We start from the raw sequence: 23,985 nt of genomic DNA on the forward strand, positions 1-23,985 counted from the left end.
ATGGCACAACCTCCATATCATGTATACAGGGTTGACCAAATAACACATTGTACCTCATTAAACCATCTGTGACATTAAACTTCGTTAGCCGCACCGTTCTGGCCACACCAACTGGCAGGATGATTTCCCCTTTCGTTCGTTTCACTTGCCATGTTGAAACCATTCAAAACTCAAACTGTCGGAACAATTTGATCGAGTAAAGTCATTTGCTCTAACACCCCCCTCCATTGGATTATGTTGGCCGAGCTACTTGGATCAATCAAAATATATTTAACAAAAATCTTATTAATATTAATAGAAATTACCAATGCAAAATTATGTAGATGAGCAATGTTCTATGCATCTTCATGATTGAAAGTGATCGCCTCATTCGTAGGTAATCCCTGGATCTCTTCTCTCGAGTCACCGATACCTCATTTTCTTTGAAGCCACAATAGTGGTCTTTGTGACGTGTGCACCTCCGATAATCATGTTAATAACATGTTTCACAAGCGTATTTGCATATTTATTTTTACCATAATTTGCCTTGGCCCGATCACTTAAGAATTCTCTCAAGTATCCTTCCTTTAATAGTTGTGCTACTTCATCTCTCAAGTGACGACAATCTTTAGTCTGATGGTCGTGCGTTTGATGGTATGCATATATCAACCTCCGATCCCTTAGGTTAGGATCTGTTCGAATATCTTTTGGGAATTGCACCCCTTCAATATGCCCAATTGCTAATACCAACTTAGCTACGTCTATGTTAAAGTTATATTCGGACAACCTGGGACTTTTCACATTATTAGCAAAGGAAGTCCCAGCGACATTCTTATCTTGTAAACCTCTGCTTAAAGGTCTGCGATTGTAACGCCTGTCTCCACCACCCCTATCAAATGAAAAAGATCGATTATTCTGTCTTCGCTCTGATCGAAAGTTTGATTGCTCCAAGGCTCCATAAGCTTGATATCTGTCTTTTAATGTCTTCAAGTTCGAATCTGCTACTCTTTTCATCTTTTCACGCCCCTTTACTCTTCCTACAGTCCAGCCGGAAGCTCGGACTGATCATCTTCTACTAGTATCTTTGACTTATAATGGTTGTGCACATCCGACCATGTTATTGTTGGATACTCCAACAAGTTTTCCTTCAATTTCAGTGATGCAGTAGAACTTCTTGGATTTAAACCCTTAGTAAGGGATTCCGCTGCCGATTCATTTAGTACTGTGGGAAGGGTATTCGATCCTTTTGAAACGTTGTCACGAACTCTCGCAACATCTTTTCATCTTTCTGGGCTATTCTGAATCTATCGGCCTTCCTAGCTTGCACCTTTTTAGCTCCGGCATGAGCTTTGATAAATGATCTGCAAGAATTGCTAATGATATAATAGAATGCTCAGATAAATGATGGTACCAAGTCATTGCTCTTTTAGCCAATGTTTCACTGAACATTTTTAGCATAACTGACTCAGTTTCGTCTGGTTGCATATCATTGCCCTTGATTGCGCATGTATACACCATCACATGTTACTGTGGTTTCGTTATATTTTGGAAGATCTAGCATCTTGAATTTTTAGGGATCAAATTTGGTGTGACACTCGATGGGAATGACAATAGAACATACTTCTTGCAATCGGGTGCTTTTAAGATCGGGGGCGCTCCAAGAATCTGATCTACCCGTGAATTAGAATATCCACCTTCTTGACATCCTTGAGTAGTTTCAAAACCTCTAAGGATTCGTATGCATCCGAACCTCTGCCATTCCCATCACCTCGACCTTTGATGTGTGCCTCATCATCTTTATTTGACCTATTCATTCTGCTATCCTTTTCTTGCAACTGTGTAATCGCTTACTGTTTCTTCTCTAGTATATCAAATATCCTGTCCAAATCTGACCTGGCGACCCCTATCCCGTTCTCTACTTCATCCTCGTTGTTATTCCTTTTAGACCCTTGAGACGTAGCAATTTGTCCATTTCTAACTTTACCAGTCATTGGAGCAAAGATCGAAGCTTCGTTGTTGTTGATAACGTTGTTGTCATTGTTAGCATTGTTATGTACCTGATGCCCAAACATTTTTGGTAAGAACCTGGATACAAGAAAACCTTAAAAGAAACAAGAGAGATTCAAACAAATCACCACTATTATCCTTAGCCCCATGGTGGGTCCAAACTGTTTACCCCTGAAAAGGGTATAGTTAAATTTGTTAGTGGTTTAAAGGATACGTGGATTGATTTGTGAGACAATGAATATTAGCTGAATAATAAAAAAAATAGTAAATAAGTAAAAAGAAAGAGTTTGAATAGCTTAGCCGGAGTGATTCTCTCAGTCGGAGTCAGCCCATTCCTAGTTGAAGCTTGATCATTGGATTGATAGTTAAAATGAGTACAAGAGTAAACTGAATTTATTTCTTAAGTAAAAAACTGTAAAGAATATTGTGTATTGGAAATCTCATCATGTTAACATGAATAATAGGCTCCTATTTATAGTACAAGAATAAGCCCTTTGGCTGTGATAATCTAATTATAAGCCTTAAATGCTCATTCAATCCTAATCGTAATCGTCCAACTAGATTTGCTCCAATTGAGTAATGGCTGCAAGCTGTATCCTCCTCATTTAATGACCAGATTTAATGAAATATTGTGGCAATACTAGCTCAACATATTTCCTCTAATTAGATTTGGAGACCGTTATCCTATTCTGACGAAATGGCTAATAATGCCTTTACCTGTGTTGCCACATGTCCCGCTGCTAATACGCCACAGGTCAAGCTTTACTTTTCCATATATACACATATTAGATTAGGTTGGGTGTGGATTAAGAACATTTACTTTGACTTGTAATTTGTCTTAGAATTAAATGGGCTCTAAATAGAACAGAATGTTTACAACCTAAATGAAAATCATTTAGTCGACCCATAATATTTTTGATTTGAGGCTTAGTTGATTGAGTTTCATGTGATTGAAAGGTAAGTTTTTTTTGAAAGTTATATCCTCAAGGACATTCAGCCAATGCTTGAAATGTGGTAAGGCTTCTCTTTGTTTCATTGTTTAAATGCTAGGTTCTGTTCTTGTGATTAATGGAAATTTCTTTCAAGAGAATTGTTCATAAGCTGAGGGAGATGAAAGACAAGAAGGGTGCAGAAAGAAAGCATCAGAGAAACAGAATCTGTTCACAAATTGTCCCTCATGTAGCCTTTTCTGATCCCATTGAACAAAGGCAGTGGACTAACTTACTACCAAAAGTGCTTTTGGATATCATCCGCAAGGTTGAAGAGAGTGAGGCATCAAGGACTGCTTGTTCTGTGATGGTCTCTTATGCATCTGTTTGCAATTCATGGAGGAAAATTACCAAGGAGATTGTTAAGACTCCTGAGGAATGTTGTAGGCTTACCTTTCCCATTTCACTCAAGAAGGTAATATCCTTAACCTATTTTAGTTTCCTTCTTATTATTATTCCTGATGTTGTTTTAAACTTACATTGTCCTTTTTGTTTCTATGTTTAAACTAGCCAGGTCCCCGTGAATCCCCAATCCAATGCTTTATCAAACAGGACAAAATTAAGTCAGTTTATCGCCTCTACTTTGGCATGACTCCATGTAAGTAGTACCTTCTACCTATCTGAAACTTCTCTACTTTAAACACTTGAATGTGAGATGGATAATTGTCACGCCCCGAACCATGGCATGGGCGTAACACACACTCGGTGCCTGAGAGCATGTGACCAAGCGAACCAACTGGCTGGATGAATCGACACGTGACATCAAAACATACTAAATGGAAATAATAATAATAATAACAACACATGTTGATCTACAAAGAGTCTGTCTGAAATATCATAAACGCAAAAATACTGAATAAGCCTGAAAGTCGGAATAAGTGCCAACAAGGCTAGCAAAAAAGGCAGCTAAATATCTGACTGACTGCAATTATAGTCTATGAAGCCTCTAAGAATAATAAAGTCTGACTGTTTACCGGGACAAGGCCCCTGGCATACCTGACTGACTGGAAAATACTGAAAAGATTGTAAAGTGTGATAACGCCCCGAGAGAACTAGGGCTCACCAAATAGCTAGTATGATAATCCTAGCGCTCTGAATCATGAACCTGTAAATCATTACCAACATTGTGAAATGCAGGCCCCCGAGCAATAAAAAGGGATGTCAATACATTTTAATTGCACTGATACGTAAAGCAACTGAAAGAAAGAACTGTAAATAATATGCTCAGAGAAAGGTCAGCCCAAATCAATAAACATGTAAAGAGTGCTGAAACTGAAACTGAAATTGATATCCAATAGCTGATAACCGAAAAGAACAAAGAAAGTAAATATATGAATACTCCCTGTTCTGAATGGAGAACAACTTGTTTAACTGAAAATGATGTTCTGTCGCCTTAGGCCCATTATATATGTGTATACATAATATGTGGCCTTATTCCTAAGTATAAGTAAGCAAAATCTGTGGCGTTGTTCCTAAGCATAAGCATGCTAAATATGTCGCCTTGTGCCTAAGTTTAAGCATACTAAATCTGTGGCCTTGTGCCTAAGTATAAGCATGCAAAATCAGTGGCCTTGTGCCCATTTTCAACTATTCAACAGTGTCATGCCCCAAACCCCACCCTGGATGTAACAAGCATCCGATGCTATGAACAAAACCGGAAGCACCTTATTGTAATCAATGAACATCGAGTCTTTTCTGTTAAACAACTATCTTAAGAGATATGAAACAAGTCATTTATAATTGAATGAGAGCATAACCGTTCTTAGAGATAATTCAGCGGAAGTCAAACCAAATACTCAATTAATAATCGTGGAAAAATGCCTCAACGAGTCATACGAGGCTCCATCATACTACCCACAATCTGACAGCTATCTATGGAGCTTCTAAGATAATGAATAAATGTCTAACTCATCGAGACGCATCCCAGAAACTAAAATACAAAAAGTAAAGATAGATTGGTGTCCCATAAAAAATCATGTCGGCTCACTAAATAGTCTCGAAAGTAGCATGTTCGCCTAAGCTGTAGGCGTATCATGAACCTGCTCTTCTATGTTACCTGACACACCATAAAAAACAACAATGGTATGCCTGAGTATTGGGTACTCAATGAATGTCTAAGGGGAAATAGTTAGTAAAACCAAAGTAAGATAGTAAATTTCGATATCAAAAGAAATAGTTTGAACTCCAGAGAATAAGTAAGCAAGTAAACTAGGGGATCACCAATAAGAGTACACATATAGGAATACATCAAGTTCCACTTATGTTACCGTTCACATCATTGTGTGTTTCATTTACGAGCACAAGGTTTCCACAAGCCACTCACAGGCAACAAAGATACGAAACAAGCCACTCACAGGTAGCCAAAATACGAAACAAGCCACACACTGGCAAATCAATCACTCGATACTCTGGGCTAGGAAACCACAGAGGCTAATCGTCCTATGGACTAGTTCAGCAATAGATACATCGAGCTACATGCCTTAGAGGTCAATCATTCTCTGGACTGACACAACAATAATCGTATTGATACGTTAGGATCCATAACGTCTAATCGTCCTATGGACTAGCACAGCTTTCCCATACAGGCCAAAACACAAACAATTACAATCATGGCATATAGTCGAATCATCAATCATGGCTTATAGCCGAATTCACTTCTTAAACCATCTTCTCACAATAGAGGTATTTCATGTCACATTCCATTTAAATATCATGTTTGAATCATCTGTTCAATTTCACAACACATTTGAAACTTCACTCTTTTAGAAATAAAATTGAATCATCCCATAATGAGCAAAACGTGTTCATTGGAAGAGTTTCATTCGTTTAAGGTTCGATGCGGGCTTGACCCTAGACGTGCATGACCTTAATCAATTGGCATCTTTTAGTTTGAAAACCAGTTCAACAAAGAACAACCACCAAACTAGGGTTTTAACTTGTGCAAATAATCAAGGAAGGATTCTCAAATAAAAATCATGCTTTCACAATGAAAAGACAATTTTTGGAATATAGACATACCGGAAATTCCACTCACACATAATTCCTAAGGTTCTCCAATCACACTTCAATGGTTTTAAATGAGAAATATTAGAGCTTCAATCTAATCCTACTCATAAACCCCTTTATAGAAAAACTAGGGTTTTCATGTCTAGAACGTGTTCTTGAACACTTGATGAATCATTCATGGATTCTAATTCCATAGGATAACATACTCTAATATAAACCCTTTCAATAGCATTAGAAAATCAAGGATAATATCTTTTTGAAGGAATCTCAATGTCTCCAACATTCCTTTCTTTTTCTTTTTCTTGGGTTTCAAGAATCTAGGGTTTTTTTGGAAGATGAACTAGTGTCAATTCTTGTTAGTTTGATATAGTTTAATCATAAGATGATTAGGAACTCACCTTGTAAGGTTTGGAGAAGTTCTAGGGTCTTTTATCCTGAAAACGTGGGCCAAGAATGAAGTGGGTTTGGAAATCTTAAGAAAATCACGTTCTTATACAAAATATTCTCGCTTGAGTATGCCAACGTGAGTTTGCAGTCGCATTTCGACTTTGCGGCTGCATACGGGCCACATTATGGATGAAAATTCACTCCAAAAACTTTCAAAATTTGGCCAATATGCGACATCGCATCTTGAGTTTGCGGTGTCGCATTCTTAGTTTTTGGTCGCATCTCAGCCGGCGTCCTAGACAGGCTTTAGTAAAAAGGTCATAACGTTTTGCTCACAACTCTGGTTAGTCTATACTTTATATCTTTGGAAATTTGTTTGAAAGATCTACAACTTCTGTTACAGGAAGTTTTCCCCAATTCTCAATGTATTTTCAAGATATTGGCCTATAAGCCAGATCAACAAAAACTTAAATGAGTTTAAGAACTCTTACGAACTTCACTACTTGGTCTTGATCTTAAATCAAATATTTCCACCCAAACTCATATTTATAGGACTTCATATGCCGAAAATGTCACATTAATTCTCATTTAATACATTCACACCCAACTCAGATTTACAGAGAGTTACATTATCCCTCCCATAGGATCATTCGTCCCCGAATGAAAGTCATAGCCTTTGATATTCACTAAGCCTCAAGCTGTCTCAAAGAAAATCAGTCAATAATTTAACAATAACCATATGGTCCTCACGAGGACTCCTTACAACTACCCCAAACCAGCCTATATGCATGAAATGAGGGATTTACACTTTTAGCCTAAACTATTAGAAGCATTCAAAAACCAGTAGAATCAACACATACCTGAAATAGGGAACAAGTGAGGGTATCTCTTCTTCATGTCCTCCTCTGCTTCCCAAGTCGCTTCTTCTGTATTATGATTTCTCTACTAGACTTTAACTGAAGCTACGTCTTTGGTTCTCAACCTTCAAACTTTCCGATCCAAGATCTGCACCCGTTTCTCTTCATAAGACAACCTTTCGTTGATTTTAATCTCTTCATAAGTCAAGACATGAGAAGGATCAGGTTTATACAACCTCAACATCGAAATGTTAAATACAGGATGCACCATGGCCATCTCAGAGGGTAGCTTCAACACATAATCCACCTTCCTAATTCTCCTAAAATCTTATAAGGGCCAATGAAAAGAGGACTAACCTTGCCCTTTCTACCAAACCACATTACTCTCTTCATCAATGACACTTTCAAGAATACCTTGTCACCAATAGAAAACTCTAGCCCATGATGCCTCATGTCCGTATAGGACTTCTATTAACTCTGAGCTATCTTGAATCGTTGCACAATGAGATTCACTTTGTTTGTTGCTTCGTGAACTGAGTTTGGATCCAATAGTTCTACTTCAGAAGGTTCAAACCACCCAATTGGAGATCTGCAACGTCTCCCATAAAGTGCTTCATATGGAGCCATCTGATACTTGCTAGATAACTATTGTTGTACGCGAATTCCACAAGAAGTAGATGTTCATTCCAATTATCTCTAAAATCAACTGCACAAGCTCGCAACATGTCTTCTACCGTTTGTATAGTTCGCTCTGCATGCCCGTCAGTTTGGGGATGAAAGGCAGTGCTCAAGTTCACTCGAGTTCCCTAATCTTCTTAGAATGACTTCCAGAAATGAGCAGTAGATTGAATACATCTGTCAAATATGATAGATGTCGGAATCCCATGTAACCGGATGATTTCTTTCAAATATAACTTGGCGTAATGTGTCGCAGTATCCGTTGTCTTCATAAAAAAGAAATGAGCAGACTTGGTGAGTCTATCCATGATCACCCAAATAGAATCAAACTTGGTCTTTGGGCGGGCTAAACCCATGACAAAGTCCATATTAATCATCTCCCACTTCCATTGGGGAATCTCAATGTTTTGAGCCAATCCACCAGGCTTTTGGTGTTTGGCCTTCACCTGCTGACAGTTCAAAACATTTAGCGACAAAGTTAGAGATATCCACCTTCATTTTCTTCCACCAATAGTGTTGTTTGAAATCCTTATACATCATGGTGGATCCCGAATGCACAGAATACTTAGAACTATGCACTTCCACCATCATTTCTTGTCGGAAGCCATCAAAATCAAGGACACATAAGCACCCTTGAAATTGCAAAACGTCGTCATCTGCACCAACAGTGAATGAAGTGTACTCACCTTTCTCCACTCCATCTCGCAGCTTCACTAAAAGTTCATCTTCATATTGTTTGGACTTAATTGTCTCTATAATATCAGATTGCGCTTGCATAATTCCCATTAACTCCCCATTTTCAGTTTCATCGAGTCGGACCCCAAGACTATCAAGTCTTCAAATTTCCTTTCCCATCGGCATATCTTGAGCATGCAAATATACTAACGTGGCCATAGATTTTCAGCTCAAAGCATTAACAACAACATTCGCTTTACCAGGGTGATACAAGATGTTTAAGTCGTAATCTTTCGACAACTCTAACCACCTTCCCGTCTGAGATTCAACTCTCGCTGCTTGAAGATGTATTACAAGCTCTTGTGATTAGTGAAGAAATCACAATGCTCACCATACAAGTAATAATGCCAAATCGTTAAAGCAAAAATCGCAACAACCAATTCCAAATTATGAGTTGGATAATTATTCTCATGCTTCTTCAACTATCGCACCGCATAGGTGATCACCTTACCATTCTGCATCAACAAACAACCTAAACCAATCCTAGAAGTGTTACACTTTGGAATTTCGTGTCGCTTGCATTACAAATAGAATAGCATAAGACTAAAGTGAACATGGAGCTCCTATAAGTTTAAGAATAAATTTGATAATTTCAAGAGTATACCTTAATATTACAAAGGCATTTGAGGCAAAGGAAGTGAGTTCGTTGGAGAAAGTTAAGGTTGAGTTATATTTTGGGGAAATTTGGCAACAGTTGAGTTACACATTGCTTAGCATCACTTAAATGGAGAGATATAGAGCCCCTTGATGGTTAATGAAGTTTTATACAAGTTCCAAGAAGGTTCCATGAGGATTGGAGGTCAAACGAGTCGAAAAGAACGCGATTTCGCGAAAGCGGGAGGTGCAGGGGCAGTGTGGGGTCGCACATTGAGTGTGCTGACCCGAAAAATGGTCACCAACTCACCATTTTGGGTGAGTTCACTGGCCAACATCAGTTTTGGGCGGAGGGAGGAGTGTGCGTCATCGTAAATTAGGGTCGGTGGGTGATTTTGACACCTTTTTAAATCCCAAACGACCTCAACCTTATTTGCAACCTTCTATGCTCATTTCCCCACTTCTATAGAGTCTTCCAAAGAGTTCTTGAATATTCTCAACAACCTCATACCTTTCCATATCATCCAAAGAGAGAATAAACATCAAAACCTTAAGGTAAATCCATGGAGAGATGGTTCTTGCTTCCTTTCAAGGTTGTGGTGAAATTAGTGTTGGAAAGAGAGTTGAGTAAGGTGAAATCCTACTACTTCAAGGTATGTTATTCATCCTATTCACCCACCGACCCTAATTTAAGGAGTTATTTTTCCATATAGTTGAAGTTGAATTAATAGGAGAAGTGTTGCCCAAATTGCTTTAGCTTTTTAGTTGTTCTAGTTTGAGCTTAAGCATGTTTTCAAGACTAATGTTGTACGAATCCTCTTGAATGTAGAGTTGCAAGCTTTGGCAGAAAATGTTTAGGCGTTAAGAAGACGTGAAGGTATGTGAGGCTAACACCTTTTTTCTAAAGGCATGATTCCTATGTTATGCTTCCACATGTGCTATCCATATCGTCCTCATTCCCAAAACGCTAGAAGTTCATGATTCTCAAAATCCTTATCATGCTATAGGTAAATGTCTTCGATGATGAGAACAATAGTGACGATGAATCCATTCCAAAGTTTATGGGTTGATGCTATTAAATAACTATTAAGCTCAATTCTTGATATTCATGATTCCACCATCCTACTCTTATGATCAAGCCTAAAGTTCTAGATGTTTTCATGAGATGATTGAGCATACTAGATGATTCTTGATTCCATTTATGACAAGTGGCCTCATTTTATGTTAATGCTTCCTCAAAGTGCAATATGATGATAATGGTGATTATGATAACGATTTCAACTCTAAAAATGCCAAAGCTTAAGTTTTAATGTTCTCATGATACTATTGAGCTTATTATAAGATTTCTAATCATATTCATTAGTATTAAGCTCATCTTATGTAATTGTTCCTTCAAAGGTGAGATGAAGGCATAACTTCCTTATTGTGGATTCATTAAAGATGTCTGAAATATCCTATTCCTAGAAATGCTAGAACTTATGAGTTGGAAGATTCTTAAGATGATGTTGATAAAAGATCTTCGTAGAGATGATAGTGATGATGACGGAATATACCGAGCCTTGTTATGGCCCGGTACGGATGTGATGAATGTAATGCATATGATACTACCGAGCCTTGTTATGGTCGGGTACAGATATGATGTGACTGATACCGAGCTTAGATAGCCGGGTACGATAGCTAGTGCATGCATACCACTACAGTTGGGTACGGATGTTACCGAGCCTCACTAGAAGGCCGGGTATGAGAATAACCAAACCTTACTATGGTCGGGTACAGATAATGCCGAGCCTAGACGGCCGGGTACAATGTTGTATAAGTACGTATGTGAACTATGAAATGCTTCTTCTAGAAGAAAAAGATAAGTAAGTATGAGGAAGGTCTCAAGAGGTATTATCACTTATATATGCTCCTTTACCTTATGTTATTCATCATCCGCCCACAAAGGTGTTATCAGATATACAGATTTATGCTCATGCTTACAGATACAGGTTCATACAAATCTATGTGGGAAATCAGTGACATTTGAGTTTCAGATTCCGTTCATGCTTCTTATGCTTATGCTTATATTACTATTATACCTTACATACTCAATACATTAATCGTACTGACGTCCTTTCTTTGGTGGACGCTGCATTCATGCCCGCAGGTATGCAGAGAGACAGACCCAGGTCCGTAGGAGCTTCATCAGCAGATTCTCAGGAGCACTGCACTTACTTTGGAGTTGCAGTTTTTGGGTGTTATTCTTTTGTGCACATGTTGGGCATGGCGGGGCCCTTTCCCGTCCTTATGATTCCTAGTGCTCCAGATAAAGGCTCGTAGACATGTGAGGATAGTTAGATGGTTCATGACCTCACTAGTGTATATCTTGTACGTCGTTTTTGTAGCCTTGTGGGCTTGTATATATGTTAATTAGATGAAGTTGATGATTATTGTGTAAATGAGTTTCACTTGGAGAATTTATACCCGTACAGGTTGCGATAATTGAGATTTAGATATGTGGTCCACCGAGATAGATGGGAGGAAGCATGATAGTTGGTGCTCGGTAGGCTAGCTCCAGATACTCGTCATGGCCCTCAGGTTGGGTCGTGACAAAAGTGGTATCAGAGCAGTTCGTCCTAGGGTATGTCTACGAGCCGTGTCCAGTAGAGTCTTGTTTATGCGTGTGAAGCGCGCCATACTTATAAACAGGAGGCTGTGGGGAAATTAGGGATGATTGACCTTTCTTTCTCATCCTAGATCGTGCGATAGAGCCATGATATAAGAATGTCCTTTTTCTAACTGTGCTTTACGTTTTCAGCGATGCCTGTGAAGAGGAAAGAGACAGTTGCCTGGAAGGGCAGGACATGTATGGATATAGTGGAGGGAGAGTGCCATAATGAGACTCCATCTCGATCCACTGACTCACCGCTTGCATCAGAGGAGCACGAAGGGGTCTGAGCTCTAGCTCCAACACCCCCAGTTCCTCCACCAGATGCCTCTGGATAGGAGATGAGAGAGGCCATCGGTTTACTGACTCAGTTAGTTGCTGCTCAGGCTCAGCGGTAGAGCACAGGTCATGGTGATAGGGCTGTCAATGCTAGAGCCCGTGACTTTATTAGTTTAAACCCTCTAGAATTCTTTGGGTTGAAACCAGATGAGGACCCGCAGGCTTTAATAGATGAGATGTTGAGAGTGTCGCGGACAATGCATGCTTCTGATGTTGAATCGGTAGAGCTGGCCTCCTATAGATTACGGGATGTTGCGGTTCATTGGTATACGATTTGGATATCTGCTAGAGGAGCCAATGCCCCTCCACCGGTATGGAAAAAGTTTGTGGACGCTTTCCTCAGACACTATTTGCCTCCAGAGGTCTGACGAGCTAGAGCAGACAAGTTTCTGAATCTGAGACAGGGAATTATGAGTGCCCTCCAATACAACCTCCATTTTAACTCTTTGTCTAGGTATGCTCCAGCCATGGTAGTCGATATGAGAGACCGTATACACCAGTTTGTAAGTGGTTTAGGGCCACACCTGATGGATGAGTGTATGACGGCTTCACTTCAGGATGGTGTGGACCTATCTTGCATCCAAGCTCATGCCCAGAACTTGGAAGAGCAACAACAATAGTGGGAGAAGGAGCGTGAGTATGACGGGAATTATAGCAAGAGGGACAGATCCTCAGGTCCTATTAGAAAGTTTAGATCAGGTCAGAGGCAGCAGTATCCTAGACACACAGACCATCTGGAGATTAGTGCACCTCCGCGATTTGCAGGCCAAAGATTTGATCGCCCTAATTATTCTGTATCGGGTCAAAGCTCCAGAGTGTCGAGTTTCCAGAATTGAAGTGAATCAGGCCAGATGAGACTGTCTTTACCAAGGTGCAATCAATGTGGTAAGCCACATTTTGGACCATGTCGCTTGGGTTCAGATGTTTGTTATGCCTTTGGTCAGCCAGGCCATATTATGCGTGAGTGCCCATTTCTAGGCAGACGAAGTATGGTGCAGCCTACCGGATCAGCAACTGAATTGTCATCTTCGGTGCGCCCTCCGGGACAAGACACTCAAACATCAGCAGGTCGTGGTAGACGAAGAGGGGGAACGACCAACTTGAGCAGTCCTAAGAACCGTATTTATGCATTGACTGGTCGACGGGACTTGGAGTTCTCACCCGATTTTGACATAGGTATACTTATCGCTTTGATCAAGTATTAAAATTAAGCAAGTATGGTTTTTAGAGGGGGGGGGGGGGGGTTATGCTATATGATGACGGTATGCTGTAAAGTCCCAACAATAATGTTAAAGAAAAGATAGGGTCAATTAGAAGGATCAGAGGATGACGTACGATACCGAAAAGTTAGTTACTGATATGGACTTTCTTATTATATAGACTATATCGTCAATATGTTTTATAAACATATGAGTGTAAGAATGTATGAGACGTTAGTGCATCACAGGTATTTTAGAAGTTTACTATCGCAGGATTATTGAGTTAGTAGCACATGACCATATAGTTAATGAGAGGAATGAGGGAATGTTCTAGCGGAATTAGCGGTATGATGGAAAATGAGTGAGAAAGTCACAGGTTGATATAAAAATATGCCCTTCATTGGCAATATGAACTCGTAGTCAAAAAGGGGACCTGCCTAAAGAATAAGCGTTTTGTAATAAAGAAGAGGAGGAATATTATCAATCGAATAGATTTTTGAAGGATAGAATTTTGTGTTAGATAATATTATAGAGATGAAATGGTAAAGCGAGTGATAGGAGAAGGGTATGATCGGAAGGTTAGTAATGGAAAGGTAATGAAGGACTGAGTAAGATGGCACTCGAAGTAAACAATGGATTAAGATGAGAGGTTAAATGAAAAAGCTGCCGCGAACTAGTTGCACGGATGCGAAGTTCCAATGTCGCCTATCGGTTGGGAAAGCATTGTGCAGGAATGTCCTTAAGAAGTTAAAATATACCTTTGTTAAGGAAAGGATGCAGAGTTATTAATAGAGAAAAAAGATTGAAATGAGAATGGACTACCTGAAAGCATGCGAGTATTTGACGATAGCAACCTACGATGGAATAGAATGAATGTGTATGATTATCCAGGAGAGAAAGCTCATGGATGACGTGAGGAATTCAGACATAGATATTCTAGATGCAAAGAAATTAAAGTGATGCAGTAAGTAAATAGAGTAATAAGAATTTAAATGTGGGACTAAAGGTTAGAGGTGGTGTTAAGAATGATAATGAGAAGTAACTTTATATAAGACAGTCTCGTGGCATTAACTAAAATAAGGATTGATCTGGAATCGAAATGGATGTTATAATTGTAAGGGATCACAAAAGCTATCTATGAAATTGTCTTGTTAAGATACTTAGCTCTTTACTGGCGCTCGAAGGTCAGTACATTCAGAGAGATATGAGAGATATAGGTCATCCCAGTAAAGATAAGCGGATAGAATCCATTTTCAAACTCCCCAAGGTATACCACGGAAACGTATGCTAAATCTTTACGGTAGTTGGGAGGACCTATGGCTTAGAGCCTACATACCTAGCGAGCCGCATGTGGCTTTATAAGAATGGGATAATATCAATTGTGGGAATGTGAAAGTTTCATGCTGAAGAGAATTATGAGGATTATTAAGAGACTCTATAAGAATATATGCAGGATAATCTAGAAAGCTTAATAGACATATCCTCAGAATGGAAATTCACATATTCGAGCTTTTACATGTTCGTGCTCCGCAAGCATATTGATAATCCCCAATAGCTGTACCAAGTGATGAAATTCGAATTATAGAACAACTATCGTATAGTAAGTTTTTACAGACCTCCAATTAGCTTTGAGTTATGAATTAAGAGCTAGAGATATAAGCTTGATGAAAGTATTATGAAAGAATGTGAAGGTGAAATAGATGACTTGGGAAGCTGGGAAAGATATGATGTTTAGATAGCCTCACTTATTTCCACCCTTAGAAGAAGTTCAGGTAGAAACATCATTCTCCTCAGGTATGTAATGCTTCCTTTGATGATTTCATGGTAGTGTGTGGCCAATGTTGACATTGTGTTGTGGCCCTGTGAGGCATCGTATATTTTGGGCTATTGTGACAGGATGGTAGTGGCTCAGTTACAGGAGAAAATCTGGCAAAATGTTTGCAGAATCCTTAAGGGTGTAACATTCGAGGACGAATGTTCTTAAGGGGGGGAGGAATGTTACACCTTGGAATTTCGTGTCGCTTGCATTACATATAGAATAGCATAAGAATAAAGTGAACATGGAGCCCCTATAATTTTAAGAAAAATATTAGATAATTTCAAGAGTATACCTTAAGATTCCAAAGGCATTTGAGACAAAGGAAGTGAGTTCGTCGGAGAAAGTTAAGGTTGAGTTATGTTTTGGGGAAATTTGGCATCATTTGAGTTTCACATTGCTTAGCATGACTTTTATGGATGTATATATAGAACCTTGTATGGTTAATGAAGTTTTATACAAGTTCAAAGAAGGTTCCATGAGGATTGGAGGTCAAACGAGTCGAAAAGAACACGATTTCGCGAAACCGGGAGGTGCAGGAGCAGTGTGCGGTCGTACATTGAGTGTGCTGACCCGCACACTGGTCGCAAACTCACCATTTTGGGTGATTTCACTGCCCAACATCAGTTTTTGGCCGAGGGAGGAGTGTGCGGCCGCACACTGAGTGTGCAAGGCCGCATACTCATCGCAAAGTAGGGTCGGAGGGTGATTTTGACACCTTTTTAAATCCCAAACGACCCCAAACTTATTTCCAACCTTATACACTTATTTCCCCACTTCTCTAGAGTCTTCCAAAGAGTTATTAAAGGTTCTCAACAACCCCATACCTTTCCATATCATCCAAAGACAGAATCAACATCAAAACCTCAAGGTAAATCCATAGAGAGTGATGGTTCTTGCTTCCTTTCAAGGTTGTGGTGAAATTTGTCTTGGAAAGAGAGTTGAGTAAGGTGAAATACTACTACTTCAAGTTATGTTATTCATCCTATTCTCATGTTAAGTGATCTAAAGGCTTAGTGACTCTTATTGAGGAGGAAATCTAAAGTAGAGAAGCCATAGATGTTGAGGTGAAGAAGATGACTATAGATGAATTTGAAAAGAGCATTTTGGGGGAATTTGAGATGTAATTGAATATAATTCCTTGATTATGATATATTGGATGTTGTTATTGGTGTTTGGGAGTTGTTTTTCCACATAGTGGAAGTTGAAGAAATAGGGGAAGTGCTGCCCAAATTGCGTTAGCTTTTTAGTTGTTCTAGTTTGAGCTTAAGCATGTTTTCCAGACTAATGTTGTACGAATCCTCTTGAATGTAGAGTTGCAAGATTTGGCGAAAAATGTTTAGTTAAGAAGACGTGAAGGTATGTAAGGCTAACCCCTTCTTTCTAAAGGCATGATTCCTATGTTATGCTTCCACATGTGCTATCCATATCGTCCTCATTTCCAAAATGCTAGAAGTTCATGATTCTCAAAATCCTTATCATGCTATAGGTAAATGTCTTCGATGATGAGAATGATAGTGATGATGAATCCATTCCAAAGTTTATGGGTTGATGCTATTAAATGACTATTAAGCTCATTTCTTGATATTCATGATTCCGCCATCCCACTCTTACGATCATTCTCTGTTTGGAGGTACCAAGCATAAAGTTCTAGATGTTTTCATGAGATGATTGAGCATAGTAGATTATTCTTTATTCCATTTATGACAAGTGGCCTCATTTTAGGTTAATGCTTCCTCAAAGTGCAATATGATGATAATGGTGATTATGATGACGATTTCAACTCTAAAAATGCCAAAGCTTAAGTTTTAATGTTCTCATGATACTATTGAGCTAATTATAAGATTTCTAATCATATTCATTTTTGTTAATCTAATCTTATGTAATTGTTCCTTCAAGGTGAGATGAAGGCATAACTTATTGTGGATTCATTAAAGATGTCTGAAATATCATATTCCAAGAAATGCTAGAACTTAAGACTTTCAAGATTCTTAAGATGATGTTGATAAAAGATCTCCGTAGAGATGATTGTAATGATGACGGAATATACCGAGCCTTGTTATGGCCAGGTCCAGATATGATGTAACTGATACCGAGCTTAGATAGCCGGGTACGGTAGCTAGTGTATGAATACCACTACAGTTGGGTACGCACATTACCGAGCCTCACTAGAGGGCCGAGTATGAGAATAAGCGAACCTTACTATGGTCGGGTACAGATAATGCTGAGCCTAGACGGCTAGGTACAGTGTTGTATAAGTATGTATGTGAACTATGAAATGCTTCTTCAAGAAGAAAAGATAAGTAAGTATGAGGAAGGTCTCAAGAGGTATTATGACTTATATATGCTCATTTACCACATGTTATTCATCATGCGCCCACATAGGTATTATCAGATATACTGATTTGTGCTCATGCTTACAGATACTGGTTCATACAAATATATGTGGGAAATCAGTGACATTTGAGTTTCAGATTCTGTTCATGCTTCTTATGCTTATGCTTATATTACTTTTATGCCTTACATACTCAGTACATTTGTTACACCCCAGAAAATTTCGCGTCGCTAAGACTGCAGACGGCTTAATGTGAGCTCAAGGAGGAGAAAATATTACAAGTATAAAGGATGAAATTCTACTGTATTAGCATGAGGATAGCATGAGTATGATATTTGGAATTCGTACTATATGATTGGAATGATACGTTTAAAGATATATAACCCTCGTTATCGTAAGCTGAGGTGGGGTCCACATGATGAGGCTTTTATAAAAGACATATGACAAGTTATATGGACAATATATGTGACGTTAAACACAACTCAAGAAGGACCCTTGAGCCAAATCCAAGTGGAAGCCCTTCAAAAAGATGTTTTTAAGTTACGTTTTCGGGTGATCTGACTTCGGGAGGCCATAACCCCATCATTATTTGGGAAAAATCCAAATACGAAAGTTCTATATAATTGAATTAGCTTTCTAACCATAGGTCGTGGGCCTTCACGCGACATAGGGATAAAAAGTTATGGACGTTTTAAGACAGAAAGGTCAAGCTGGGCAGTGGGCTCGGCCCAACCCGACTCCAAGTCGGGTCAGGCCCACTTTCCTTGCTATTTAAGGGAGGTTTTAACCCTTATCATCCTCATTTAATACCAAAAAGTCCAGAACATGGTAGAGAGAGAGTGAGGGGAGTTTAGAGAGATAAAGTAAGGGTTCGATCAAGTTCGAGGCCCCGAATCGCGAGGCTCGTGAAGGATAAAGTGTAGTACGAGTTGTCGTCATCGTTTTAAGCTAATTATTGAGCTTGGGGGATGATATTTCGTGGTTGAGCTGCTGCTAAGGTATGTATAAGGTTCTTTATTTTATGTTGTTAAAGTGTTTATTTAGAGTTTTAACGAATTAGAACGGAGGAAATAACATTAAAAGCTCGTTTGGCATTTTTGGGAAGTTTATGAAGGCGGGGCTGTTTCAGTGGAGTTAAATGGATGGAAATATCTGAGTTATGATGTATATTGATTGTTGATATTGTTTATAGATTAGCGTGACCCGAAGATGGACTGTGGTTAGCTGGAAAGCAGCAAAGGTATGTAAGGCAAACCTTTCTTCTTTTGGCATGATTCTTGTTGTTATTGGTTCTATACGTACTCCATATGATTCCATTCTTAGATTAATAAGGTCTAAATATTTCTTGTGATGGCTTATTGATATTATACTCCTATTCTGTTCAGAAGGGAACACCCATAAGGTGCCAAGTTGAGTTGTGTATATGGTTTTACTAATGATTTCGAGAAAATGAGTTTTATACTAAAGGAAACATAAAGTTTGATTTTAAAAACCATTCCGAAGGGGGTGCGAGATTTTACTACTTCATTTCATTTACGATTTATGTTTACATTCCATAGTGTCATCCCTTTGTATTGATATGATCATTTATTCTTTGGGTAGGGCAATAAGATGAAATTGAGTAGAATTTAAGTAGTAAGAATTTCATAACAATTCTACCCTCAAACCTGGAAGTATGTCCTCCTAAGTCTAGTGAGATACAAATTTGATAACTTCTTATGAAAGACTAAGGCTAATAACTGGATTGTGATGAATTGATTTGTGACTTGTGATTTGAATTGAAATTGATATTTGTGGATTGCGTTTGTGTTGATATGATAGTGATATTAAGTAGAAGGGGCCATCATTATTAAGCCGGAAGCGGTTGCCTGAAGGGGCCATCATTATTATGCCGGAAATGGCCGTCGGAAGGAACTATTGTGATACTAGTCGGAAGCGGCTGTTCGAAGGGACTATTGTGATATTAGCCCGAAGCGGCTGTCCGAAGGGACCATTCTGTTAACATGTCGGAAGCGGCATGTGTGTTGGATTGCATTATTTACTTAAAGATTGTTTTAAGACTTTGTGTGCCCATTTATGTTTTTTTCCAGCGAAGGCTGCAGCTATTGAGTTAGATTGTGATTTCTTCTCTCCTAAGTCAGATTATGATTATGACTTGTTACCACCTTACATACTCAGTACATTGTCCGTACTGACGTTCTTTTGCCTGGGGACGTTGCGTTCATGCCCGCAGCCCCAGATTGTTTGGCAGGTTAAGTGTATAGCTAGGATGCTTGGACGTCAGCTGAGATTGGCAAGTTCCACCTCATTCTGGAGCTGTGCTAAGTCATGTATAGATATGTATGATTATAGGTATGTCAGGGCCCTGTCCTGACTCATAATGTTTAGTTTACTTTTTAGAGACTTCTGCAGACAGTGTCCTGTGGTATGTTTGTTGAGATGTCGACAAAGTGATGTGAGTTGAGTCATTTGTAGATTTTAAAATAATATGTATTTTAGATGATTTAAATTGGTTTAAAGTACTTATTTGGAAAAGTTTTATGTTCTTTATAGTTTTTGAAATGACAAGTTTTGATAGAGCGAATGTCAAGGGTTCACTCGACTCTGATGAGAGTCGGGTGCCCGTCATGCCCTACAACTGTTAGGGTGTGACAACATTATTCGTTCTGATGTCCTTTCTTTTGTGGATGCTGCGTTCATGCCCGCAGGTAGGTAGAGAGACAGACCGGGTTCGTAGGAGCTTCATCAGCGGATTCTCAGGAGCACTCCACTTACTTCAGAGTTGCAGTTTTTGGGTATTATTCTTTTGTGCACATGTTGGCCATGGCAGGGCCCTGTTCCATCCTTATGATTCCTAGTGCTCCAGATAGAGGCTCGTAGACATGAAAGGATAGTTAGAAGGTTCATGACCTTACCAGTGTATATCTTGTACGTCATTTTTGTAGCCTTTTAGGCTTATATATATATATATATATATATATGTATGTTTATGAGATGAAGTTGATGACTATCGAGTAAATGAGTTTCATTGGGAGAATTTATACCCGTACAGGTTGCGATAATTGAGATTTAGATATGTGGTCCATCGAGATAGATGGGAGCAAGCATGATAGTTGGTGCTCGGTAGGCTAGCTTCAGGTACCCGTCATGGCCCTCAGGTTGGGTCGTGACAAGAAGCATCACAATAAACTACATAGCCACCAAAATCCTGAAAGTAAAGTCAAAATAGAAGACAAAGTCAATCTCGCTTTAAGCTCTTGAAAGCTCTTTTCACATGCTTCAGACCGGTGAAACCTAGCAGTCTTCTGAGTCAGTTTCGTTAATGGTGAGGCTATCAATGAGAAACCTTCTTCCCGTAATAACTTTCCAAACCCCAAAAAGCTATGAATAACCGTCGCACTCGTGGGTCTTGGCCAGTCTTTGACTGCCGAAATTTTATGAGGGCCAATCTTAATACCTTCGCTAGATACCACGTGGCCTAAGAAAGCCACAAAGTTAAGAAAGAACTCACACTTAGAAAGTTTTATATAAAGATTATTCTCCTCAAGCATTATTAAGGTTATTCTCTCGTGATCTGCATGTTCCTCACGGCTCTTCAAATACACCAGAATATCATCAATAAAGAAAATAATGAAACAATCAAGAAAAGGTTTAAACACGCGATTCATCAGATCTATAAATGCAGCAGGTGCATTAGTCAAACCAAAAAACATCACCGGAAATTCAAAGTGTCCACAACGAGTACAAAAAGTTATTTTCAAAATATTCTGCTTCTTTATTTTCAAGTGATGATACCCAAACCTCAAGTCAATCTTTGAAAAGAATTTAGCACCCTAAAGTTGGTCAAACAGATCATCTATCCTAAGCAAAGGATACTTATTCTTAATCGCCACCTTATTAAGATGACGCTAATCAACACACATTCTAAGAGATCCATCCTTTTTTCTGATGAATACCCCAAGGTGAGGTACTTGGTCGAATAAAGCTTTTATCCAACAAGTCCTTCAATTGGTCTTTCAATTCTCGTAGCTCTGTCGGAGCCATACAATACAGTAGAATAGAGATAGGTTGAGTATCGGGAATAATATAAATTCCAAAATCAATAACTCTATCAGGTGGAATACCCGGAATATCTTTTGGAAACACTTCGGGATATTCGTTAACTATAGGGACAGATGCGAATTCGGGTACTACAGCTTGAGTGTCGCTGACAGTAGCTAGATGATAAATACATCCCTTCGAGATCATTTTATGAGCCTTCAGATAAGAAATAAACCTACCTCAAGGCTTAGCAATTTCACCTTTCCACACAATAACGGGTTCAATAGGAAATTCAAAATGAACTAATTCATGTCAGCAATCCACATTTACATAACACTCAGACAGCCAGTCCATCCCCATAATCATACTAAAATCAACAACCTCTAATTCAAATAAGTTGGCTATAGTCTCGTGGCCTTTAATTATAACCACACAGTTTCTATAAACTCTGGAAGCAATAACAGGAATGCTAGCAGGGGTATCCACAGGGAAGTATTCTAAAAATAGTTCGGGCTCCACCACAAAATCAAGAGCAAAATATGGTGTTACATAAGAGAGATTTGAACCCAGATCAATCAATGAATATGTGTCAAAAGAGCAAATAGTGAGAATACCTGTAACCACAGCATATGAGGCTTCAGCTGCCTCCCTATGAGTGAAACCATAAAGTTGGTCTTGTCCCATATTAGCGGTATTAGAAATTGCTTTACCATTCACACTACCACGAGTGTTAGGATTGTTATTAGCATTACCAGCAGGAAGATTTTTAGCAGTAGCAGAAGCAGATGAATTATTTCTCTGGCCAGAAGGGTTAGCCATTTCACGAAGCCACTTCCTACGATCCTTCTTGATATGACCCCTTATTCCATAATGGTGACAAATACGAGCCTCCTAATAGGATTAATGTCGGCTATTACCCTGCGAGAATCTACTATGATTATTGTTTCTCTGACCCTGTCTACCAGACGGAACATTAACATTTGAATAAGCGCCAGACTGAGCCGGTGCAGAATACCCTTTCCTTTGCCCTCCATTATACGAACCACTAAAACCGCCAGCAGATCGGGCCTTCTTATGTTGTTCCCTCTCTAACCTCTCTTTACCCTTCAACTTCTCTTATTGTTCAGCGAACCCAACCAAGGATGAAAATATACAAGTAGGGGACATAGCTGCAGCAACACATACAGACTTAATATGTGGTACAAAACCACGCACAAATCGGATCAACTTGTGCTTTTCAGTCAGAATCATAAACATTGCATACTATGCCAGACGAGTAGAATTCAACCTATACTCACGAACAAACATATACCCTGCTCAAGCTTCTCAAACTTAGTACCCATAGCAAACCGCTCTTTATCAGACAAGAATCCCTCTATAAATGCTTGCTTGAACTCAGCCCAAGTAGGAGCCGGAGCATTACTACCCCACTCCGGCTCCTATAATTCAAAATAAGCATGAGCAGCATCTTTTAGCCGATAGGCTGTAAATTTCACGGCTTCAGAACCATGGGCACTCATTGCCCGTAGAGCCTTGAAGGTCTCATCCATACAGTACTGAGGATCTCTTCCCATGAACCAAAGAACTTGGGCGGATTCAGCCCCAAAAAGTGCTTAAGTCTTCCTGCTCCACCAAGGGCCGGATCTGCACCCCCACGTTGTTGTTGGGTTGCGACAAGGGTGGTAAGCATTTAGATCACATTTTGTATCGACCCAATATCAGCTACACCTGCAGCAGAGTTAGCTGGAGCAGGCGGTGCTTGGTTTCCATTGTTGTTTTCAACCCCAGCAGTAGTCTCAATAGTGGTGCAGTTAGTGATCCTAGAGGGTCATCTGCCAGATGATGACCCTCTAGGATAACAGCTTCCGCACGAGTTAAAGCCATTTCTACGAGGCACGAATTAACGAATACGTCATAATGATCCTAATGAAAGTTCAAGCTCTATAGCACAATCTAGAATAAAGAAGAATGAGAAACATCTATAAATTCCTTGATAGTCTTTCGATTATGTAGGTGATCAGGCTGCACAAGGAAGACTCCACTAGACACATGCAACTCCTAGGACACATTTAAAACTAGGCTCTGATACCGAGCTTGTCATGCCCCAAACCCGACCCTAGACGTAACAGACATCCGATGCTATGAACAACACCGGAAGCACCTTAATGTAATCAATGAACACCTAGTCTTTTTTGTTAAATAACTATCTTAAAAAATATGAAACAAAGTCATTTATAACTAAATGAAAGCATAACAATTCTTAGAAATAATTCAGTGGAAGTCAAATCAAATACTCAATTAATAACCGTGGAAAAATGCCTCAATGAGTCATACGAGGCTCCAACACACTACCCACAATCTGACAACTATCTATGG

At 39.2% G+C, this 23,985-nt stretch overlaps 1 pseudogene; it reads left to right on the forward strand.

Annotated features, from left to right (window-relative positions):
- The first annotated feature begins 3,054 nt into the window (after positions 1–3,054).
- LOC132601377 (tubby-like F-box protein 5) overlaps positions 3,055–23,985 on the forward strand; it is a 64,260-nt pseudogene continuing 43,329 nt past the window's right edge.

Source organism: Lycium barbarum, chromosome 7, assembly GCF_019175385.1.
Source record: "Lycium barbarum isolate Lr01 chromosome 7, ASM1917538v2, whole genome shotgun sequence".
Classification (NCBI taxonomy): Eukaryota; Viridiplantae; Streptophyta; class Magnoliopsida; order Solanales; family Solanaceae; genus Lycium; species Lycium barbarum.